Here is a 13164-nt window from a genome sequence, read left to right as displayed (position 1 = left end):
TTATAAAAATATTCAATCATACTTTTGATTTCATTATTTTTGGCCGAATGATTATATGCATGCCCTTCACAATGAGTGAATGAGTATCAAATTTGACAAATTTATTGTACATAATTATACATTTTATTATATTTTATAACTTTTTTTCCAACTAATTAAATCTTACCAACTTATTGATCATCACGTTCCTTTACATGTCTTTTAACATTCTGTTTTGAACCAAAAGGATTTGTTACATATACTTCACATGTATTTCTTTCAAATCTGACATGATTAAAAAGCAATTAAATAAAATTCAGTCGAACTTGATAATAAATGTGCAATCAAATATATATGCAAGTTGTCAACTGGTCAAGTGGTTAGATGCACACATCGTTAGCCATATAAAGACTATAAACAACATGTCCTAATTGGGTGGTTTTAAAACTTCTAGCATAGGCGGATCAAGGGGAGGGGGCCCTTCCGTTGGAAAAATTTGGTTGATTATATAGGGAATCATTGATGTATGACTGGAGCGGGCCCCCTTAGGACAAGTTCTGGATCCACCACTGTCTAGACATATTTACGTAAATCAGGGATGAGTAAAGGGAAAAAACAAAACAAAACGACTGAATTAAATAAAAGGATGTTCGATGTACTGTATACTTCGGTTTGTTTTAAAAATCTATACGATGCTTTATTTTTATCTAGTTTCCTAATCAAAATAATTAAAATGAGAAGATAAATACCTTATAGCTTCCTTTACCGTCGATGCTAAAAATGTTAATGTTATAAAATAATTTTAGCGTCTTTGACCTACTTTACCTTTTTATTCGGAGACTTGCGGTTATCTTCTGTTGTGTTCAACGGGAACATTAGAATGATCTAGAATAGAACCCAGATGGAACCAAGAAGTTGGGTTGCCTTAACCAAACAACCCGGATGTTGAACCAGTTACCATGGTTTCGAACCAAAGAACCAAGGTTCAGAACCAGAAAACCCAGATGGAACCAAGGTTTAGAACCAGAATGCCCGGATATAACCTAATTGCATTCGGAATTCTCATGACTTTTTATACCTTCAATGTATTTTCCAAATCATTTATTTATTTAGTATATTTATATATAATTTATTTAGTATATTTATATATAAATATAATTATATATAATATATAATTTATTGCGAACCGTCTTTGCCGAAACTGTTCCGGAACAGTCCCGTTATTAATACGAAATTCGTCAATGATACCAACGTCAGAGTCCCGACAATTACAGAATACAATACGACTGAGACCAGCTGTTTGCAATAACGTTGCGCACGATGTTCCTACAACACGACGTTACACCACCACGACGCCAAAGAGAGTTTTCTGAAAATTTTGACGTACATTTATTCAATTTGCAAGTTTCATTTGCCTTTTTTATGTAGTTGGTTGATTCTAAATCTGTCTCTATTAATTTTGTGATGTCTATTTACCATGAATTTATTTACCTCAAGTTTAGGAAATCGATTAAATATTTTTTACCCTTAATTAAGTAATGAACTTGAAGGAAGGAAAAATGGGACAGAAGTATACAGTTTTCAATAAATGAATTATAACAAAACTTTAATCGCAGGCAGCTAAAATTGCATGGTGCATATCATCTGTCATTGTAAATATTTCATATCTTGATTCAACCCTAGTAATACAAATATATCCGACACTCTGCAAGTAAATACAAACATATTTACCCTTGATTAATTTGAATTGAATTGTATTAAAAATTTGCTTGACACATAACTAACTTGTCGAAATACAACCATTAAATAAAATTATTATAACCCGATATTGAAAATTATTTTCCCGGTCATTTGAAGTTGCTTGCTTTTAAAATGTACTAATCTTCTCCTGAATCGTCCGTATTATACGGGGTTGCATTAATTCAATGAAACTGTTTTGTCGCTGTTTCCGATAAGTCTTTCAGTTACCTCCGTTTCATGCACAACATGCACCGTGTTTTTTTTTTGACAACCAGCAATTTTTTTTTAAATTTCACCATGCGATTCGTTTTAAGTATCAGGAATATACAATGGAACAAATTTTGCACATGTAACGTCGAAAAAAAAAGCGTTTGTTGGATTTTTCGACGTTTGGACAAAATGGCTACCGTTTTGTAATCTTTCGTAGCATGTTATTCCTGTAAGACCCAAACATGCAGTTAATAAAAAAAGAATTTAGACTTTATGTTCTTTTCGTGTATCTAACTTTTGTTTTGGTACCTCATAAATTACTTATTGAAATATCAGGTAAAAAACCCGAATTAATTGCTTGGACAAATGAAATATCAACTTGGACAAAATGGCTACCGCTTGAAAAACGACTGTGTAGAGATGGTTTTATAAAATCTACAATTTTTGAACTCACGAACAATGAGGCAAATGTTTGTTCTTTCGGTAGATGTTATAATTATCTCACATTTTTTAGACATTTTTAGCTATGTCTACTTATAAAACTACCTTTCAGCTGTTAAGTCAACGAATAACGTCATTGGACATTTTTCTTATTCCAGCTTAATATGCAGCCACCGAGTCCAACAAAACTCGACAAAAGAACGGCTTTAATTTAACCAAGAAATGACACACTTCGTTGCTTCTGTCAAGTTTCGGGAAGATCAGAGAATAAGAAATAGGATCACTATACATAAGAGATAAAACAGTTGTTCAAAAATGTAACGTTGGACATCCGTTTTTTTTCACATAGCTTTGTTGTTTTAATCCTCAAATATACTAGATATTACTAAGCATATATATGACCAAGAGCTATAAGAACATAAAGGAAAACATATACTGAATTAGTTTTTATAGTGTTTGTTAACATTTTATTTTGTTTTGCGGAGGAAATTTTGAAGATTCTGTTTTAAATCATAGGGGTTGTAGGAACAGCGTGCGTGACTGTAATGCAACTTTTGCAAAGACAAATTGGAGACACCAAGACAGTCCTCTAAATGTAAAATGCGAACTGAAATTTATGTTACGGAAGTACTCCGAAATAGATCATTTAAAGTCATCACTTCAGTAAGGTGCAATTCCCAATATTAAAAGACTTATTACCAGTTCGCGGAATGTTTTACTTCGCGATTTGTCCTGCTATTCATGTTGTAACTGTCGTGATGAAAGTAATCCCTGTACTAGCGAAGCCGGAACTTTTCGTCAATATAAACTTGTGCATGAAATGGAGGTAATTGAAAGACGAATCCCAAACAGTGACGAAAACCGTTTCATCGAATTGATAAAAACCCGGGATTATATTTGCCGTTATCGCGGACGATCCAGGAGTACATTACTATATTTTAAAATGTATATCAGAAGTTGAACACTATAGATGACTTGGGAAATAATTCTCAAGCCAAGGTTCAAGTAATTGAAGGGGTGTATTTCGACAACATATGTGCCAGGGAAAATACAACTCTATTCAAATTTAACCAAGGGTAAAAATGTTCGATTTATTTGCTGAGTGTCAGTTATTTTTGTATTGGGGTTGAATTAAGATATAGAAATTTTACAATGACAGATGATATGCACCTTGAAAGTTAAACATCCTATGATAAAAAGAAATTATGGAAAACCGTATACATGTCCCATCTTTCCTTCCTACATTACTTGCGACAGTACTGCATTTTTAGTTGAAATAACTTAAAGGGTAAACATTATTCAATCGATTTCCACAACTCGAGGTAGTTTTTGATAAAATGACATCACAAAACAAACAGAACCAGAATCAACCAACATTATAAAAAACAGAAAAAAACTTGCAAAAATTAATCGAAGTCAAAAACCCTCTTCGACGCCGGATTTAGAGATGAAATGCTTGGCTTGCAAAGTCAGTCCTCATTATATTCCACGTTTTATTCTTCCAACAAATAGAAGTTTATATCAACCTTGTCCGGCTGTACATACCTTCCACGGCTGGTACCTTATAAACATCAGATGGGATCTACAAATGTATAATAGTTATCAAAGGTACCAGGATTATAATTTAGTACGCCAGGCGCGCGTTTCGTCTACATAAAACTCATCAGTGACGCTCATATCTTTTTTTTATATAGTGACACTCTTATCATCACAATATTTATAAAGTCTAATAAATACAATGTGGAAGATATAAAATACTTAAGTTTCTCACTGAAGGTATCCAAAGAAGGTAACCAGAGATTTTGCGACGATGCAAATAATAAACTTTACAATATAAATAGAAATCTTTAACCAATGAATTCAAATAGTAAAAGCTATGCAATTACCAAATATATACTTATTAAGCTTCATAAAAACTATTTAACAATGAAATACATTTAATATGAAATTTGTAGTTTTACCAAGGGAGCTAATAATTAATTAATAACACTGCCACACAACATTTCGGGACTCTCCCTCTGGTTTCTTTCCCCCTCTTTTAAAGCTGACTATGCGGGGGCTTTTCTAATTATTGGGGGCATTATGATGACCTATAGTTGTTAATTTCTGTGTCATTAAGTCTCTGGCAATCATAATACATATTCTTTTATGTATAACGATGTCGTTATAACCACATAGTGATGTCGTTATTACGACATGATATGTCGAAATAACGACATAGCGATGTCGTTACAACGACATGTTATGTCGAAATTACGACATAACGATGTCGTAATAACGATATGTTATGTCGTTATTACGACATGATATGTAGAAATAACGACATAGCGATGTCGTTAAAACGACATGTTATGTCGAAATTACGACATAAGGATGTCGTAATAACGATATGTTATGTCGAAATTACGACATAATTGTTTTTTTTGAATGGCCCTTAGGCAGCAACCATTTGATTTTCTGGGGGGGGCTATGGTTTTTTTTTCTGTGCAAACTTTTTTTTTCGCCTACGGCGAAAAACAATCTATTTTTTTCGCGACAAGTTGAAAACAATTTTTTTCTTTCAATTTTAGCATTACATATAGTGGCAGCTGAGGGTGAAACAAACAATTTTTTTTTCTCAGAATCAAAAACAAATTATTTTTTTCTCCAAAAACTGGAAACAAACTTTTTTTTCCAAAAAAAACCATAGCCCCCCCCCCCCCCCCCCCCCCCCCCCCCCCCCCCCAGAAAATCAAATGGTTGCTGCCTTATCGGCTTCCGTAGATAAGTGTTTATAACTGTAAAGAAACAAGTACATATTCGCTATTTTTAAATTGATATAAGTATACTTCCTGTTTCTTGATAAGACAGAATCGAGCATTTATTATCTGTAACTCCTAGACAATTCTAGATGTATTCCATCAAACCTTTTATTTATATCCTCCTCCGACACTTTTTTTTCTCGAGAACGAAAAGGTTCCAACTCTCCACGTGAGAATGTGACGAAGTCATTAATAGGATAAAATATATTTTATTACGTAATTACAAAGTCAAGAAAGATTCTAAAGTTCAAATGTTCGAATGTTCACAAACTGTCTTTAAAGTTGAATTGTTCGAATGTTCAATATCTCACACGGGCACGTGATCGTATAGTGTTATAACTGTTCGTTCCTGTTCGAGTATTTCGGATATTAAGCACATTAGTTCCAGCCTACCCACGAGGGGGAGACCTTGGCGGAATCTCCGGTACCAATCTGTCCTGATCGAATTGTGGTCTAATCGAATTCTGTCCTTGTAGTCCATTGAGGAATCTTATATAGTCCAGTGGTCCATACAAATAGCTGTAGGCCGATTACATAGTCGTCTGGATGTTAAATCATTCTAGTCTATGGTTAATTGTCAAACTATGCAATTAAACCCCTGAAGGATACATGTTATTTCATAGTAGACATGGTCATTTATTGGCTTCAGGGTATATATGTCTATAATATTTGAACAGATCGTTATTAAGTGTCCAAAGCGTACATGATTGTCATTGAATTGTTTAATTCCTTTTTAATAAATTTCCTAATTAATACTCCTTGATAATTAATGATATGAAACACAATTGTGTTACAAGAAGCGTCAGGACACTTGAGGCTTACACATTTTAAATAAACATGCTACTCTGTTTATCAATGTTTAGAAATAGTCATGGTGCCTGCGTCCTTTTAAATGTTTCGATGTGGTATGACTTTCGCTAAATGTTGAAGGCTATTCAGTGCCCTATATAGTTGTTTTAAACAGTTTGTGCTGTGCTAGATTTCTCAAATGTAGTCGACATTGTTACATTGTTACCTTGTTAACACTAACGTTACATCGTTGTAAATGTCTGTCTGTAATTGACATTGTTACATTGTTACCTTGTTACACTAACGTTACATCGTTGTAACGGTCTGTCTGTAATTGATATTGTTACATTGTTACCTTGTTTACACTAACGTTACATCGTTGTAACTGTCTGTCTGTAATTGACATTGTTACATTGTTACCTTGTTTACACTAACGTTACATCGTTGAAACGGTCTGTCTGTAGTTGACATTGTTACATTGTTACCTTAATTACACTAACGTTACATCGTTGTAACGGTCTGTCTGGAGTTGACATTGTTACATTGTTACCTTGTTTACACTAACGTTACTCCGTTGTAACGGTCTGTCTGTAATTGACATTGTTATATTGTTACCTTGTTTACACTAACGTTACATCGTTGTAACTGTCTGTCTGTAGTTGACATTGTTACATTGTTACCTTGTTTACACTAATGTAAAACTGTTGTGACGGTCTGTCTGTAGTTGACAGTGTTACATTGTTACCTTGTTTACACTAATGTTACATCGTTGTAACGGTATGTCTGTAATTGACATTGTTACATTGTTACATTGTTAACTAGTTTACACTAATAAAATTGAGAATGGAAATGGGGAATGTGTCAAAGAGACAACAACCCGACCATAGAAAAAACAACAGCAGAAGGTCACTAACAGGTCTTCAATGTATCGAGACATTCCCGCACCCGGAGGCGTCCTTCAGATGGCCCCTTAACAAATATATACTAGTTCAGTGATAATGAACGCCATACTAATTTCCGAATTGTACACAAGAAACTAAAATTAAAAAAATACAAGACTAACAAAGGCCAGAGGCTCCTGACTTAGGACAGGCGCAAAAATGCGGCGGGGTTAAACATGTTTATGAGATCTCAACCCTCCCCCTATACCTCTAGCCAATGTAGAAAAGTAAATGCATAACAATACGCACATTTAAAATTCAATTCGAGAGAAGTCCGAGTCTGATGTCAGAGGATGTAACCAAAGAAAATAAACAAAATGACAATAATACATAAATAACAACAGTCTCTAGCAGTTAACTGTCATGCCAGCTCCAGACTTCAATTAAACTGATTGAAAGATTTTGATTTCATCACATGAATATCAGGCACAATCCTTCCCGTTAGGGGTTTAGTATCATACCATCATAACATATATGAGAAGAACATAACCCGTGTCATGCCAACAACTGATTTTTTTAATAAATGTGTTTAGTTCCGATGCAAAGACCCTATAAGTGAATCAATATTAACGCCAAAATAAGCAATAAGTCTATTTAAAGGTTTTGTTAGTTTCTGAGGTGAATACTGACATTTTTGTGCTTTATAAAGAATATTTCCATAAAAAATTGGATGTGAAATACCTGAACGTATAAGAAGTCTGCATGTTGAGCTATATTTACGAATGATGTCCTTATACCGATGATAAAATTTAGTAAATGTTTTGACTAGTTTGTGATATCGAAAACCCTGGTGTAATAAGTTTTCAGTATTAATACATAAATTCCTCTCGTTAAAATCTAAAACATTGTTACATACACGAGCGAATCGTACAAGTTGAGATATATAAACACCGTAAGATGGTGACAATGGAACGTCACCATCTAAAAATGGATAATTAACTATAGGAAATGAAAAATCATCTCTTTTATCATAAATTTAAGTATTAAGCTTTCCGTTGTACATCGTTGTAACTGTCTGTCTGTAATTGACATTGTTACATTGTTACCTTGTTTACACTAATGTTACATCGTTGTAACGGTATGTCTGTAATTGACATTGTTACATTGTTACATTGTTACCTAGTTTACACTAACGTTACATTGTTACCTAGTTTACACTAACGTTACATTGTTGTAACGTTCTGTCTGTAGTTGACATTGTTACATTGTTACCTTGTTTACACTAACGTTATATCGTTGTAACGGTTTGTCTGTAATTGACATTGTTACATTGTTACCATGTTTACACTAATTAAACGTTACATCGTTGTAACGGTCTGTCTGTAATTGACATAATTTGTTACATTGTTACCTTGTTACACTAACGTTACATCGTTGTAACGGTCTGTCTGTAATTGACATTTTTACATTGTTACCTTGTTACACTAACGTTACATCGTTGGCCTGTCTGTAATTGACATTGTTACATTGTAACTTTTTTACACTAACGCGTTACTTCGTTGGTCTGTCTGTAATTGACATTGTTACATTGTTACCTTGTTACACTAACGTTACATCGTTGAAACGGTCTGTCTGTAATTGACATTGTTACATTGTTACCTTGTTACAGTAACGTTACATCGTTGGTCTGTCTGTAATTGACATTGTTACATTGTTACCTTGTTTACACTAACGTTACATCGTTGTGACGGTCTGTGTGTAATTGACATTGTTACATTGTTATCATGTTTACACTAACGTTACATCGTTGGTCTGTCTGTAATTGACATTGTTACAGTGTTACCTTGTTACACTAACGCTACATCGTTGTAACGGTCTGTCTGTAGTTGACATTGTTACATTGTTACCTTGTTTACACTAACTTTACATCGTTGTGACGGTCTGTGTGTAATTGACATTGTTACATTGTTACCTTGTTTACACTAACGTTACATCGTTGGTCCGTCTGTTATTGACATTGTTATATTGTTACCTTGTTAACACTAACGTTACATCGTTGTGACGGTCTGTCTGTAGTTGACATTGTTACATTGTTACCTTGTTTACACTAACGTTACATCGTTGGAACGGTCTGTTTGTAGTTGACATTCTTACATTGTTACCTTGTTTACACTAATGTTACATCGTTGTAACAGTATGTCTGTAATTGACATTGTTACATTGTTACCTAGTTTACACTAACGTTACATTGTTACCTAGTTTACACTAACGTTACATTGTTACCTAGTTTACACTAACGTTACATTGTTGTAACGTTCTGTCTGTAGTTGACATTGTTACCTTGTTTACACTAACGTTACATCGTTGTAACAGTTTGTCTGTAATTGACATTGTAACATTGTTACCATGTTTACACTAACGTTACATCGTTGTAACGGTTTGTCTGTAATTGACATTGTTACATTGTTACCTTGTTTACACTAAGGGAGCTACCATTTGATTTTTATGGGGGGGCTAGGATGAAAAATTTTGTCCTGCATTTTTTTTAGCTGTAATCTCTGTCCTGCCTTTTTATTTTTCACTTGAATCGGTCCAGCCTTTTTTTTTTTTAGTTTATCCTGACTTTTTTTTTGCAAGTGTCACATCCTGCCTTTTTTTTTTACTCAAAACTCCTGTCCTGCCTATTTTTTTCAAATTTCATCCTAGCCCCCCCCCCCCCCATCAAAATCAAATGGTAGCTCCCTAACGTTACATCGTTGTAACGGTCTGTCTGTAATTGACATTGATACGTTGTTACCATGTTACACTAACGTTACATCGTTGAACTGTCTGTAATTGACATTGTTACATTGTAACCTTTTTACACTAACGTTACATCGTTGGTCTGTCTGTAATTGACATTGTTACATTGTTACCTTGTTACACTAACGCTACATCGTGGTAACGGTCTGTCTGTAGTTGACATTGTTACATTGTTACCTTGTTTACGCTAACTTTACATCGTTGTGACGGTCTGTGTGTAATTGACATTGTTACATTGTTACCTTGTTTACATTAACGTTACATCGTTGGTCCGTCTGTTATTGACATTGTTATATTGTTACCTTGTTAACACTAACGTTACATCGTTGTGACGGTCTGTCTGTATACGTAGTTGACATTGTTACATTGTTACCTTGTTTACACTAACGTTACATCGTTGTAACGATCTGTCTGTAGTTGACATTGTTACATTGTTACCTTGTTTACACTAATGTTACATCGTTGTAACGGTATGTCTGTAATTGACATTGTTACATTGTTAGATTGTTACCTAGTTTACACTAACGTTACATTGTTACCTAGTTTACACTAACGTTACATTGTTGTAACGTTCTGTCTGTAGTTGACATTGTTACATTGTTACCTTGTTTACACTAACGTTACATCGTTGTAACGGTCTGTCTGTAATTGACATTGTTACATTGTTACCATTTTACACTAACGTTACATCGTTGTAACAGTTTGTCTGTAATTGACATTGTTACATTGTTACCTCGTTTACACTAATTAAACGTTACATCGTTGTAACGGTCTGTCTGTAATTGACATAATTTGTTACATTGTTACCTTGTTACACTGACGTTACATCGTTGTAACGGTCTGTCTGTAATTGACATTTTTACATTGTTACCTTGTTACACTAACGTTACATCGTTGGTCTGTCTGCAATTGACATTGTTACATTGTAACCTTTTTACACTAACGCGTTACTTCGTTGGTCTGTCTGCAATTGACATTGTTACATTGTAACCTTTTTACACTAACGCGTTACTTCGTTGGTCTGTCTGTAATTGACATTGTTACATTGTTACCTTGTTACACTAACGTTACATCGTTGGTCCGCCTGTTATTGACATTGTTATATTGTTACCTTGTTAACACTAACGTTACATCGTTGTGACCGTCTGTCTGTAGTTGACATTGTTACATTGTTACCTTGTTTACACTAACGTTACATCGTTGTAACGGTCTGTTTGTAGTTGACATTGTTACATTGTTACCTTGTTTACACTAATGTTACATCGTTGTAACAGTATGTCTGTAATTGACATTGTTACATTGTTACATTGTTACCTAGTTTACACTAAACATTGTTACCTAGTTTACACTAACGTTACATTGTTACCTAGTTTACACTAACGTTACATTGTTACCTAGTTTACACGAACGTTACATTGTTGTAAGTTCTGTCTGTAGTTGACATTGTTACATTGTTACCTTGTTTACACTAACGTTACATCGTTGTAACGGTCTGTCTGTAATTGACATTGTAACATTGTTACCATGTTTACACTAACGTTACATCGTTGTAACGGTTTGTCTGTAATTGACATTGTTACATTGTTACCTTGTTTACACTAAGGGAGCTACCATTTGATTTTTATGGGGGGGCTAGGATGAAAAATTTTGTCCTGCATTTTTTTTTAGCTGTAATCTCTGTCCTGCCTTTTTATTTTTCACTTGAATCGGTCCAGCCTTTTTTTTTTTTTTTTTAGTTTATCCTGACTTTTTTTTTGCAAGTGTCACATCCTGCCTTTTTTTTTTTACTCAAAACTCCTGTCCTGCCTATTTTTTTCAAATTTCATCCTAGCCCCCCCCCCCCCCCCCCCCCCCCCCCATCAAAATCAAATGGTAGCTCCCTAACGTTACATCGTTGTAACGGTCTGTCTGTAATTGACATTGATACATTGTTACCTTGTTACACTAACGTTACATCGTTGTAACGGTCTGTCTGTAATTGACATTTTTACATTGTTACCTTGTTACACCAACGTTACATCGTTGGTCTGTCTGCAATTGACATTGTTACATTGTAACCTTTTTACACTAACGCGTTACTTCGTTGGTCTGTCTGTAATTGACATTGTTACATTGTTACCTTGTTACACTAACGTTACATCGTTGTAACGGTCTGTCTGTAATTGACATTGTTACATTGTTACCTTGTTTACACTAACGTTACATCGTTGGTCTGTCTGTAATTGACATTGTTACATTGTTACCTTGTTTACACTAACGCTACATCGTTGTAACGGTCTGTCTGTAGTTGACATTGTTACATTGTTACCTTGTTTACACTAACTTTACATCGTTGTGACGGTCTGTGTGTAATTGACATTGTTCTGTGTGTAATTGACATTGTTACATTGTTACTTTGTTTACACTAACGTTACATCGTTGGTCCGTCTGTAATTGACATTGTTACATTGTTACCTTGTTTACACTAACGTTACATCGTTGTGACGGTCTGTCTGTAGTTGACATTGTTACATTGTTACCTTGTTTACACTAACGTTACATCGTTGTAACGGTCTGTATGTAGTTGACATTGTTACATTGTTACCTTGTTTACACTAACGTTACATCGTTGTAACTGTCTGTCTGTAGTTGACATTGTTACATTGTAACCTTGTTTACACTAACGTTACATCGTTGTAACGGTCTGTCTGTAATTGACATTGTTACATTGTTACATTGTTACCTAGTGCTCACTAACTTTACATCGTTGTAACTGTCTGTCTGTAATTGACATTGTTACATTGTTACCTTGTTTACACTTACGTTACATCGTTGGTTTGTCTGTAATTGACATTGTTACATTGTTACCTTGTTACACTAATGCTACATCGTTGTAACTGTCTGTTTGTAGTTGACATTGTTACATTGTTACCTTGTTTACACTGACGTTACATCGTTGTAACGGTCTGTCTGTAGTTGACATTGTTACATTGTTTCCTTGTTTACACTAACGTTACATTGTTGTAACGATCTGTCTGTAGTTGACATTGTTACATTGGTACCTTGTTTACACTAACGCTACATCATTGTGACGGTCTGTCTTGGTGGTTTAGATATCAGTCGTCTCTTGTGTGCAAGATTTGCGATGTTTAATTAAGCAGTTGCATACCTGCATTGGTGGACCCATTTCCTGTCAGTCATATGTCAAAAAACTGCTCATAGGGGCGTGGATTTTTTTTAACTTGTTATACAAGCTTTCTAGACACCCGTTTTATATTTAAGAATTTACATGGATATATTCAATTAGCTGAAAAGTGACAATCTAAGCCCTTTGTAGATATAGAAGATGATACTAGTCTGAGAAAGTCTTTTATTACAATATTCATATATACATAGCATTTAATTCGTTTAATTCTATGGACATTGAAAGACCAGGGAGGTTTCACCTTCATTTAAGCGGTCTCCGGTAGGTTTCGCTATATATTTTGAATATCCCACTGGCACTTTGGGCCCTCCGTAAACATAGAAGGCAGGAAATGTAC

The sequence above is a fragment of the Mytilus galloprovincialis genome, chromosome 3, assembly GCF_965363235.1.
Source record: "Mytilus galloprovincialis chromosome 3, xbMytGall1.hap1.1, whole genome shotgun sequence".
Classification (NCBI taxonomy): Eukaryota; Metazoa; Mollusca; class Bivalvia; order Mytilida; family Mytilidae; genus Mytilus; species Mytilus galloprovincialis.
This window is presented reverse-complemented; position numbering follows the sequence as displayed.